Below are 11,027 nucleotides of genomic sequence, written 5' to 3' on the forward strand. Positions count from 1 at the left end.
CTCGTTTTGGTACATCGAGATCAACAAACCTATGCTCTGATTCCAACTTTGTCACGACCTAGACCGTCGTGATTGGCACCCACACTAACCCTCCTGTGGTAGAACCATTACTACAACCCAAACTAACAACTCAAACAAAAGACTAAGGCATTTAGGTTACGAAAGCAAGTGAAATGCTAAGGAAAGGAATATGGAGTTCCCATAAACTCCAAAATAATAGTCTAATGACTAAACAAAGGCAGAAATAACGCCTAGAACGTGAAAGTCAATGTAGGAAAACATCTAAAGTTCAACCATAATTCTAAACAAGAAGGGATATAATCCCAAACTAAACATAAGACTACTAAAGTACAAGTCTAAGTCCGAAATGTGGACATATACAGAAAATAGAACTAATGGCAGCCCAAAAGAACTGGCTCACCCTTGAATTTGAACGATCACTGATCTTCTAAGCGAGGTCTGTCAATAGCCGCCAAAAGATGCCCTTTACTCAACAAAGAAATAGCAAGTGCAGTATCAGTACACAACCACAGTGTACTGGTAGGATCACACGGCTATCCCACTAAGTGCAACATGCATAAGCCATTACAACATAATAATAACATGAATATACCGAATATATACAGTATGAACAACATTCAAGAAGAACAGAGCATTTCACAATTCTCAATTATACAACTATGTCAAGTAAATGGTCCTCTCATGGAACCCAAACCCAAACTGTAAGCATACCGGAACGTGGTACCCGACCCAATGATTATGTCAAAACGTGGCAACCAATCCCATAATTATGTCGAAATGTGGCAACCGATCCAAGTTAGTGTGTCGGAACGCAACACCTGATCCATTTAATATGCCAAAATCACAATCATAAGTATATTCTCATAATCATACAATCAAGTCATGATTCCTAGCAACCATCCTTTATCTAACTCATTTACAACTAGTGTGATCAATAATGCAACATTTGCATGCATACACGTATTACAATGAAGCAAGAACAAACATATATCACACAATTATGAAATCACAACCATCACCTACCTTGAGACAATCTTGAATCCCCTAAGAAACTTGATTCTTCCGTTTTCGAATTCGTTCCACTTGTTCTTGGTCTACAAACACTTAATATAATACGGGAATCAATAATCAATAACTAATTACTCGAATTACCAACAATTCTATCAACCCTAGGTCACACCCATGATCCCCATACCCAGATTAGGGGTTTTTTCCACCATAATTTGCATATCAATATCCTCCCCCATCGCTAATTACCCATTAGATTACGTTCTATGGATCGAAAATGGATTTGGGGAGTTAAAAACTTACCTTTAGCATCAAAAATGGTGAAAAATGGTCAAGAAAATACCTGAGGTCGTCTCCTAACTCCTATTTTGTGCAAATCTGCATTAAGCTGGGAAATTCAAAGTTACTACGAAAAAGTTTTCCGGGCAAAAAAATTTCCCCGTTGGCTTTTCTATAATGACGGGAATTGGTCGTTACATGTATGTTACTCTTGAATAGATAACTGAATTATGTATTTTGTATATGTCGTGTTTTACTATGTTGTGACTGCTTGTATATATTTTTCTTACTAGATTAGACGCGTGATCCTACTAGTACACTGTGGTTGTGTACTGATACTACACTTGCTCTTTATTTGTTGAGTACAGGGTATCTTCAGGCAGCTACTGACAGACCTCATTTAGGAGATCACTGATCGGGATCGAATTCAAGGGTGAGCCAGTTCTTCCAGGCTGCCATGAGTTCTCAATTTGTTTACTCCATTTTCTTTGGACTTTGACAAGTACTTTAGACATTTGTTTGTTTAGTTTTGGGGTTGTACCCCTTGTTCTTAGACTTCACGTTAGTAGAGTTTTGGTACATTGACTTTCGGGTTCTAGACGTTGTTTTCCGCAATTGTTTTGTTAATGGTTTGTCAGACTTTTGGAGTTTATGGGGACTCCATTCTCCTTTAGACATATAAACCTGATTCCATATCTTTAAATGCTTAGATTTTTGTTAAGTTGTTTGGTTGGGTTGTAGTAATAGTTCTCCCACAAGAGATGGTTAGGTTGGGTGATGATATACCGTGAGTTTATGATATTTTTTCATACATTTCAATTAAGACATGTGTGTGTCTAGGGCCATATTGTATTAGAAATAATGTGTTTTGTATCGTGTTTGGATGAAATAAGCTTGGTTTATGGTTGAGTGAGATGAACGCTAAAAATATGTAGAAATAGCCACCCACGGAGTGACCTACGGACCGTAGGTCCTCTAATGGTCCATCAATGGGGAGGCATAGATAGTAGCATCAGGGAATTCTGACCGAGTGTGGAACTACAAAGTAATCCATGGATCGTAGGTCGACCCACGGTCCTTCAGTCCGTAGATGTTGATCAAAGAATGAAGTTTCCAACCTCTGCTGAAAAAGTTCTAACTGTTGACCAACGTAAGGGACCTAGAGATCGTAGGTCGACCTACGGTCCGTAGGTCGAGTCGTCGATCAAATCCGCGTCCCAGAAGTTTATTTCCTTATTTTGTTTCCTTTTTGTTTAGGACATATTTTTTTATAAATAGGGTATGTAAATCTCGTTTTTGGAGGGTAGAATTTATTGTTTACTTTTAGTTCTTGGTATTTTCTTTGGGAATTAACTTGCAAAACTTTGGCAACTTGATTTCCGAATTTCAGTTTTTAAGATTTTCTCTTTGCAATTCAATTGGAGGTTTCAGATTTCTTCTACTTTAATCGTAAGTTCATGAGTTATTTTTACCAAAATATGAATTGTGTTCTTTCAAGCATGAGTAACTAAATCCACAACTAGGATTGTGGAAACCATGAGCAATTAAAAACAAATGAACAATAATTAAGTAATTCTTGAATAGTGTTTATGCATGTATTGGTAATTCTTTCGCTTAGAAGTGTTTTAACGAGTGCACGCGTTAGAACTCGCCTTGTTGCTACTTGCCGGACCAATGAGGTATTAATGAGAAAAGAATTATCAACAAAGATTTAGTGTGATACTCTCTAATAGTGTAATGTCAATTGGTGCTAGGGTGAAAGCTAAGACATACATTGATGTGATGTCTAATCTGAGGTAAAGGTAAGGGTTAGTAAAGTATACATACGTAGACGGACCATGGTGCGGGGTAAAATTCCCTATTTGGAGGACCAATCACTTAGGTTTATCTATCTTACCAACTTTGCATGTAAAACACTAGGAAATGATTACTATTTTTCAGATTACCGCATTAAGAGCTTATGCATAACACATAAACCCTAGTTTCTCTCTCATATTGATAACTCGAAGTTTGAATCTTACTCATTTGTTAATTAAATAATAATAAGTTATTTTCCTACACAAAACCCCCTATTTAATTACGTGTCTCAGAAATAGTTTGACTAAATGGATATAATTATGAGTTATGTTTAAGCCTGAACCATATTCCTCGTGGGATCGACCCCAACTTACAAGTTGGGTTCTTTATTTGACGACGACCGTTTATACTTCTTTAGGGAAGTGTAATTTGAGCGTATCAAATTTTGGCGCCGCTGCCAGGGAATAAGGCTTTTGGATTAAGTTTAACTACATTATTGAACTTTAGTCAATTATTTCCTAATTTTATGTTTAATTTTGTTTTTGTTTTCTACAAGTTATTGCTCTAGTGTATGCCAAGTACACGGAGTCGAGGTGAACCATTGACCCCATACGACCCTGAAATAAGTAAGACTTTGAGAAAAATGGGAAATCAAGGGGGAAATAATAATCCAGTCATAGAGGAGCATGAGGATGGAGTGAATAATGAGAATACTCAGGTTCCTAGTGCTAATCTACTCAGAGATGCATTGAGGGAGTAAAATCCGCCAGAACCAAGGTTGCCCGATAACTACAAGATCGACTTCACTGTGGTTGAATCTAAAGGACCTATTATTCTCCCTCCTATACCTCCAGGGCATACATTTATGGTGACCAGTAGTCTGATGCAGATGCTTACAACAAGGGGGTTGTTTTTTGGTATGGCTCCGGAAGATGCAAATGCTCACGGTGTGGGTCGTGACAAAATTGGTTTCAAAGCCCTAGGTTTGTTGATCTCGGTATACCAAAATGAGTCTAGTAGAGTCTTACGGAATGGTACAAAGATGTTTGTACTATTTTTCGAGAGGCTATATGACTTTAGGAAATATCTCTATTTTCTCTTGTCTACTTTAGTGTTATAACTTGATTCCAATTGGTATCTGCTGATCAAAATTGGTATCTAATCTCCTTCACTCTTTTGTCTATAGATGTTTAACACTAGATTCAACGGTGTCAGGCCCGCAACTCTCGTCAGAGAGCCAGTTGAGGAGTCTGCAGCTAGAGGCCGTGGTCGAGGCAGGGGTAGGGGAAGAACAAGGGGCAGGGTCAGAGGAGGAATGGCACCCTCTAGGAGTAGAGCCCCAACTGAGAATGTTCCATGGGAAGAGGCCCATCCTGTACCGCAAGAAGAGGTAGAGGAGAATTTGGAGATTGAGGATAAGGGGTATGTTGGACAGGAAGAGGATGAACCGGCTAGGAATACATGCATTCCTCCCTTAGAACCAGTGTTCACTCAGTAGATCATGTCTTTCCTGAATGGGTTCATCAGCCCTGGAGTCCTTTCCGTAGTGCAAGCTGCTCAACCTCCGATCAACTGTCCCGTTAATGCTACTATTCTCAGGGTAGATGGAACGTTAGGCACTGATACCTTTTTCCGTCCTTTATTGTGTCTTGTGATGACTGGTAATGAGCATGAGATGTTGACTATATTTTTAAAATTGAAGTCGCCTGTGTTTCAGGGTTCTGAGAGTGAGGACGCCTATGAGTTCATCTTGGATTGTTGTGAGAGGCTTCATTAGTTGGGTATTATACATCAGCATGGGGTAGAGTTCGTGACCTTTCAGCTTCAAGGTGAGGCTAAACAGTGGTGGAAGACTTATGTGGAATGTAGATCATCAGTTTTGCTCCCACTCAGTTAGACGCAGGTCCATACTCTGTTTCTGGAAAAGTATGTTCCCCGGATGTTGAGGGATCGAAAGAAGGATGAGTTCATGGCGTTGGAGCAGGGTGGAAGATCTGTAGCTTCTTATGAAGCTAGGTTCTATGTTTTGTCTAGATATGCTACACAATTGGTGAATACTAAAGAGGAGAGGATTCTTCTATTCATCAAGGAACTGAACTCTGAGTTACAGGTATTGTCTATTCACATGACCTCTGCATGGAAAAGTTTTAATGAGGTGACAAATTTTGTGAAGAAAGTGGAAGGAGTTAGATGCGATGGACAAGAAAAGGCTTTGGCTAAGAAAGCCAAGAGCATATGTAACTTTCAAGGTTCCTACTACAGAGGTTCAGGTAGGCTAACACATGCAGCCCGACCAATTCAGTCTGTCATGCCTGCTTCTACAGGGAGTTACTCGGGAACTCCACAACAAAATTTTATTTAGGATCGCCAGGGAGCCGCGTTTTCTACTAGTGTCATGATGTCTTTTGATCGTAGTTGTTATAATTGTGGAGAACCTGGGCATATGAGGAGAGATTGTCCCCAACTACGCATGTTGGACCCCGCGCAACAGCATATTAGAGCAGTGGTACCCGCGAGAAACAACAATAATGGTAGAGGGTGCCCACAAGGTGGGCGAGGAGGAAATCAGCGAGGTCATGGAAGCCGGGGAAATGGTAATGCAGGTAGACGAGCGGTGAATCCTGGTAAGTAGGTCGCCCGTCAAGATGACAGGGCTCAGTGTTATGCCTTTCCGGGCAAAACCGAGGTTGAGGCATCTGATGCAGTGATCACATGTACTAATCTTCTTCGAGATCGGATGGCTTCTGTCTTGTTTGATCCGGTTTCTACTTATTCATATGTGTCAGTTCAGTTTGCCTTGGGATTTGATATGGTTTGTGATGTACTTGATGTCACCATCAATGTTTCTACCCCACTTGGAGAGTCTGTCATAGTCACCCATGTCTATCATGCTTTTTCTATATTTTTTATGGGTTTTCAAACTTGGGCTGATTTCGTTATTTTGGATATGACCGACTTCGATATAATCTTAGACATGACTTAGTTGCCCCCCTATTATTTTGTGCTTAATTGTAATACTAAGTCTGTGACTCTATAGATCCTGGGTAGGGAAAAGTTATATCCTCCATTTGGGCTAGGAAACTGATAGCACTACAACAAATTCGATTATCAGGGACAAATAATTTCGTCATTTATTAATCATATTTCGTCACTAAAAAACTTGTGAGACGAAAAATAATTCATCACTCAGTCGTCACTAAATGTGTCTCTAAAAGTATACAAAGACGATTTAGTGCTTCGTCGCTAAAAGTATTATATTAACTACAAAAAGAAAAATCGTCCCCAAATGCTTAAACATTTGTGACAAATTTATTTGTTGTAAAGATTATATTTTTTGTAGATAATAGTATGTTTTATCACTAAAAATGTTATTACTACCGACAAAATTATATCATCGCTAATTATTTTACTTCAATCAGTGACGATATCAATTGTCTCTAAAGTTATATGCATTTCGTAGTTGAACAAAATCTAATTTCGTCACTAATGACTATATTTTATATGCCAAAAATTATTTTGTTATTAAATGTATTAATTAGAGAAAAAATCATTATTATAAAAAGGGTTAATTTTCCTATTATCCTCCCCCATCTCAAATTTATTTTAAACTCATCCCTAGAAGTTCCCACATTATGTTTTCTTGGGGATTCGAACTCACAACCTTAAGGTTGGAAGTGAGGAGTGCTTACCATCCGATCAACTCTCTCTTGTCTTTCATTTTAAATTTATTTTCTACTTCATTCACTTTTTTCAAATTTAACTTTTGTAGATATAATTTATTAGATGATTATGTATACACATACACAAGTGCATGAATTTTACCACCCACAATTCATTCAAATGTAGATTATATTTTAATTAAACTGTATAATTTTTAACATATCTTTAAATATATTCAGTACGATTCTGTCATTTTATTCAGTTATTTTTATAAATTTTAAAAATTATTTAGTACAATTAGCAATTTATATAAAATTAAACTTTCGATTTTATTTAAAAAATTGAATAATTGGTTCAATTCGGTCTGTAAATCAATTTTTTTGAAAAAAAAAAATCGATACCCATAACTATAATACTTCATCATAATATATTTGAAATCCTAGGTTGTTCATTTCTTTCATTTGTGCTTTCATTTTTTAGTTTATTTCGATTTTCACACTGATGGAAAAGTTAATAGAAATTCATGAAATATTTCGCACCTTTGCAAAGTCTAAGTTTGTAAGTCGATGCTATCTCTATATAATTGATCTACGTGCGTTTGTGGAATTACTATTAAATATCTACATTTTTTTAGACAGAAGCAAATAGATCGACTTAGTCTATGCAGTTTACCAATCACAAATCAATAGACACGCAAAAAATTAGCACCAAGACTTGAGAAATTATTTTTTCTATCGTCTTTATTGATGAAAGTGTATCAAATAAAAAACAAAAGTGTTAAACCAACAAATATTAGTGATCTAGTGACAGAACTGTACCCCACTCACGATACTTATAACCTGGATTGTATTTTTGAAATCATGCATTTTATAATTGTGTTATTTAAGAAAATTCATGAATTGAACTTTTTCATTTTAACAAAATGGACCAAATTTGTTGGTTTTAATATTTTCCCTCGCCAATTAATGAAAGGACTATGTCTATTTCTTATGAAGCACTTATTTTATTCTTTTTGTAAGTTGTCACTTGTAATTATGAACAATTGTAGCAAAAAAATTGTATTTAGCTATGAATTTTTCGTAGCAAATAGTTGAATTATTCACTACAAATTTTAAGTCGTCACTATTTAACACCTTACATATTTTGTGACAAGTTTTTTGTTGTCACTAAATTACAAATTGATTAGAGACAATAAAATCTTTGTCACCAATTATTTATACTATTAGTGGCGAAAATAAATATCATAATTAAAGATAAATTCTTATAGCTAAAACTTATAATATTTAACTACGAACTCTAATTTGTCGATATTGTAACAATATATTTTTTTTGATGAAATTTTTTTGGGTCCAAAAATCAATAGATTTTAAGACAAAAAGTAATTTTTCATGAATTAGATGCATTATTAGTGACGAAATAACATGTCACCGATAACTTTAAATTCGTGACTAACACTACTTAACAAATGGCGCCAATTATTTTTTTTGGTGGGAAACTTTAGTAGACGAAACTTTGCTACGGATTTTTATATTTCGTCACTAAAAGTATGTGTCTCATATATTTAAGCACGAAAAGTAAATTTTGTCATTAAAAGCGAACAATTAGTGACAAATTTGATGTCGTAGCTAATAATTTCCTAGCTATATAACATATTTGTTGTAGTGTAGGGAAGGGGTGTTAGGCGTTTTTGGCTCATGTTCGGGATGTTGATGTTGAGTCTCCCTCTGTTGAGTGTATTGCAGTAGTGTCAGAATTTAGAGAAGTGTTTCCTATTAATTTGCCTGGTATGCCTCCGGATAGAGATATACATTTTTCATTGACTTGGCACCTGGTACTCGCCCCATCTCCATCCCTACTTATCGCATGGCTCAGGCGCAGTTGAGAGAGCTTAAAGCTCAAATTTAGGAACTTCTTGATAAAGGTTTTATCCATCATAGTGCCTCCCTGTGGGGTGCTCCGGTCTTGTTCGTTAAGAAAAAAATGGTAGGATGAGGATGTGCATAGACTATCGACAATTTAATAGGGTCACCATTCGAAATAAGTATCTACTACCTCGGATGAATGATCTTTTTCACCGATTGCAGGGTGCATAATTTTTCTCTAAAATTGATCTAAGGTCTGGCTACCATCAACTAAAGATTAGGACTGAGTATGTACCAAAACGACAGTCAGGACCGGCTATGAGCACTATAAGTTTCTAGTGATGTCGTTTGGTTTGACAAATGTGCCTGCAACTTTCATGAGTTTGATGAACGGAGTGTTTTAACCATTTTTGGATTCTTTTGTGATTGTCTTCATTGATGACATTCTAGTGTATTCAAAGAGTAAAGAAGAGCATGTCGACCACCTTCACATTGTTTCGGTTGTCCTTGAGAAGAAAAAGTTGTATGCCAAATTTTCCAAGTGTGAGTTCTGGTTGGATTCCGTTGCCTTTTTGGGGTATGTAGTTTCAAGGGAAGGGGTAATGGTAGATTCCCCAAATGATTAAAGCAATCAGGAATTAGGTCCGACCTACTTTTGTGACTGAAATTAGGAGTTTTGTGGGGCTCACTAGCTACTATCATCAATTTGTGAAGAACTTTGGTTCCATTGCCACGTATATGATAAGACTGACTAAAAAGTAGGTGCCTTTCGAATGGACTGAAAAATGTGAAGAGAGCTTTCAAAGGCTCAAGACTCTCTAGACCACATCACATATTCTTGCACTACCGGTGTAGGGTAAATATTTCATTGTTTATTGTGATGCTTCACATTTAGGTTTGGGTGATGTGTTGATGCAGGATAAGAATGCCATAGCTTATCCATCGCGGTAGTTGAAAGTACATGAGAGGAACTACCTGACGCATGATTTGGAGTTGGCAGCGAAAGTGTTTGCCCTTAAGATATGGCGGCATTACCTTTATGGTGTCAAGTGTGAGGTGTTTACTAACCACCATAGCCTACAACATGTATTCACTCAAAGGACCTAAATCTGAGACAGCGAAGGTTGATGGAGTTAGTCAAGGATTATGATGTGACCATCCAGTATCATCCGGGTAAGGCTAACGTGGTGGCAGACGCATTAAGCCGGAAGACGGTGAATATGGGTAGTCTAGCTTGCTTGGGCGTATCCAAGCGACTTTTGGCCAAAGAGATTCAAACCGTGGAGTCTAAGTTCATGCAGTTGGGAATCTTAGAGAAATGTGGGGTGTTAGCTAGCATTGAGGTTAGACCCACATTCATTGAGGAGATCAAGGCGAAATAATTTGAGGATAAGAATTTGAATGATCTTAAGAAAAAAATGTTTGGTAAGGCACAAGATATGGTTCTTGATGCGGAAGGTCTTCTTAGTTTTAGGAGGAGAATTTGTGTTCCTCGAGTGGATGACTTGATTTAGAAAATGTTGACAGAATCCCATGGTTCACGGTATTCCATTCATCCAGGTGTGACCAAGATGTACCGAGATTTGAAGCGACTTTATTGGTGGCCTGTCATTAAGAAGGAAATAGCCGAGTTTGTGGCTATGTGCCAAAACTGCCAGCAAGTAAAATATGAGCATCAAAGGCCTGCAGGGTTGATTCAAAGAATGTCGATTCCGGAATGGAAGTGGGAAAAGATAGCTATGGATTTTGTGGTTGGTTTCCACAAGTCTTTGGGGAAGTCTGATTAATTTGGGTAGTGGTTGACAGATTGACTAATTCAGCCCATTTTATTCCAGTCAGAATAGATTATAATGCTCAGCAGTTGACTAAGGTTTATATGAAAGAGATAGTGAGGCAGCATGAGGTGCCCCCTTCTATCATCTCAGACCGTGGTACGCAGTTCACATCCAAGTTTTAGAGGAAATTTCATGAAGATTTGGGTAATCAAATCACTTTTTGCATAACTTCCCATCCACAAACGGACGGGTAGTCAAAGAGAACGATCCAAGTGTTAGAGGACATGTTGAGAGCACGTGTGATTGACTTTGGAGGGCATTGGGATACGTTCCTACCGTTGTGTGAGTTCTCATATAATAATGGTTACCACTCCAACATTGACATGGCACCGTTTGAGCCACTTTATGGGAGGGGATGTAGATCACCCATAGGGTGGTTTGAGGCTGGAGATGTGAAACCTTTGGGGTAGATTTGTTGAAGGATGCTCAGTATAATGTCAAAAGTATCCAAGGTAAGCTTCAAGCAGCCCAGAGTCGACAGAAAAAGTATGTGGATCGTAAGGTAAGGGATATAGCATTTCAATATGGTGAACAAGTTCTTCTAAAGGTATCACCCAAAAAAGGG

The sequence above is a fragment of the Solanum tuberosum genome, unplaced genomic scaffold (assembly GCF_000226075.1).
Source record: "Solanum tuberosum cultivar DM 1-3 516 R44 unplaced genomic scaffold, SolTub_3.0 scf00498, whole genome shotgun sequence".
Classification (NCBI taxonomy): domain Eukaryota; kingdom Viridiplantae; phylum Streptophyta; class Magnoliopsida; order Solanales; family Solanaceae; genus Solanum; species Solanum tuberosum.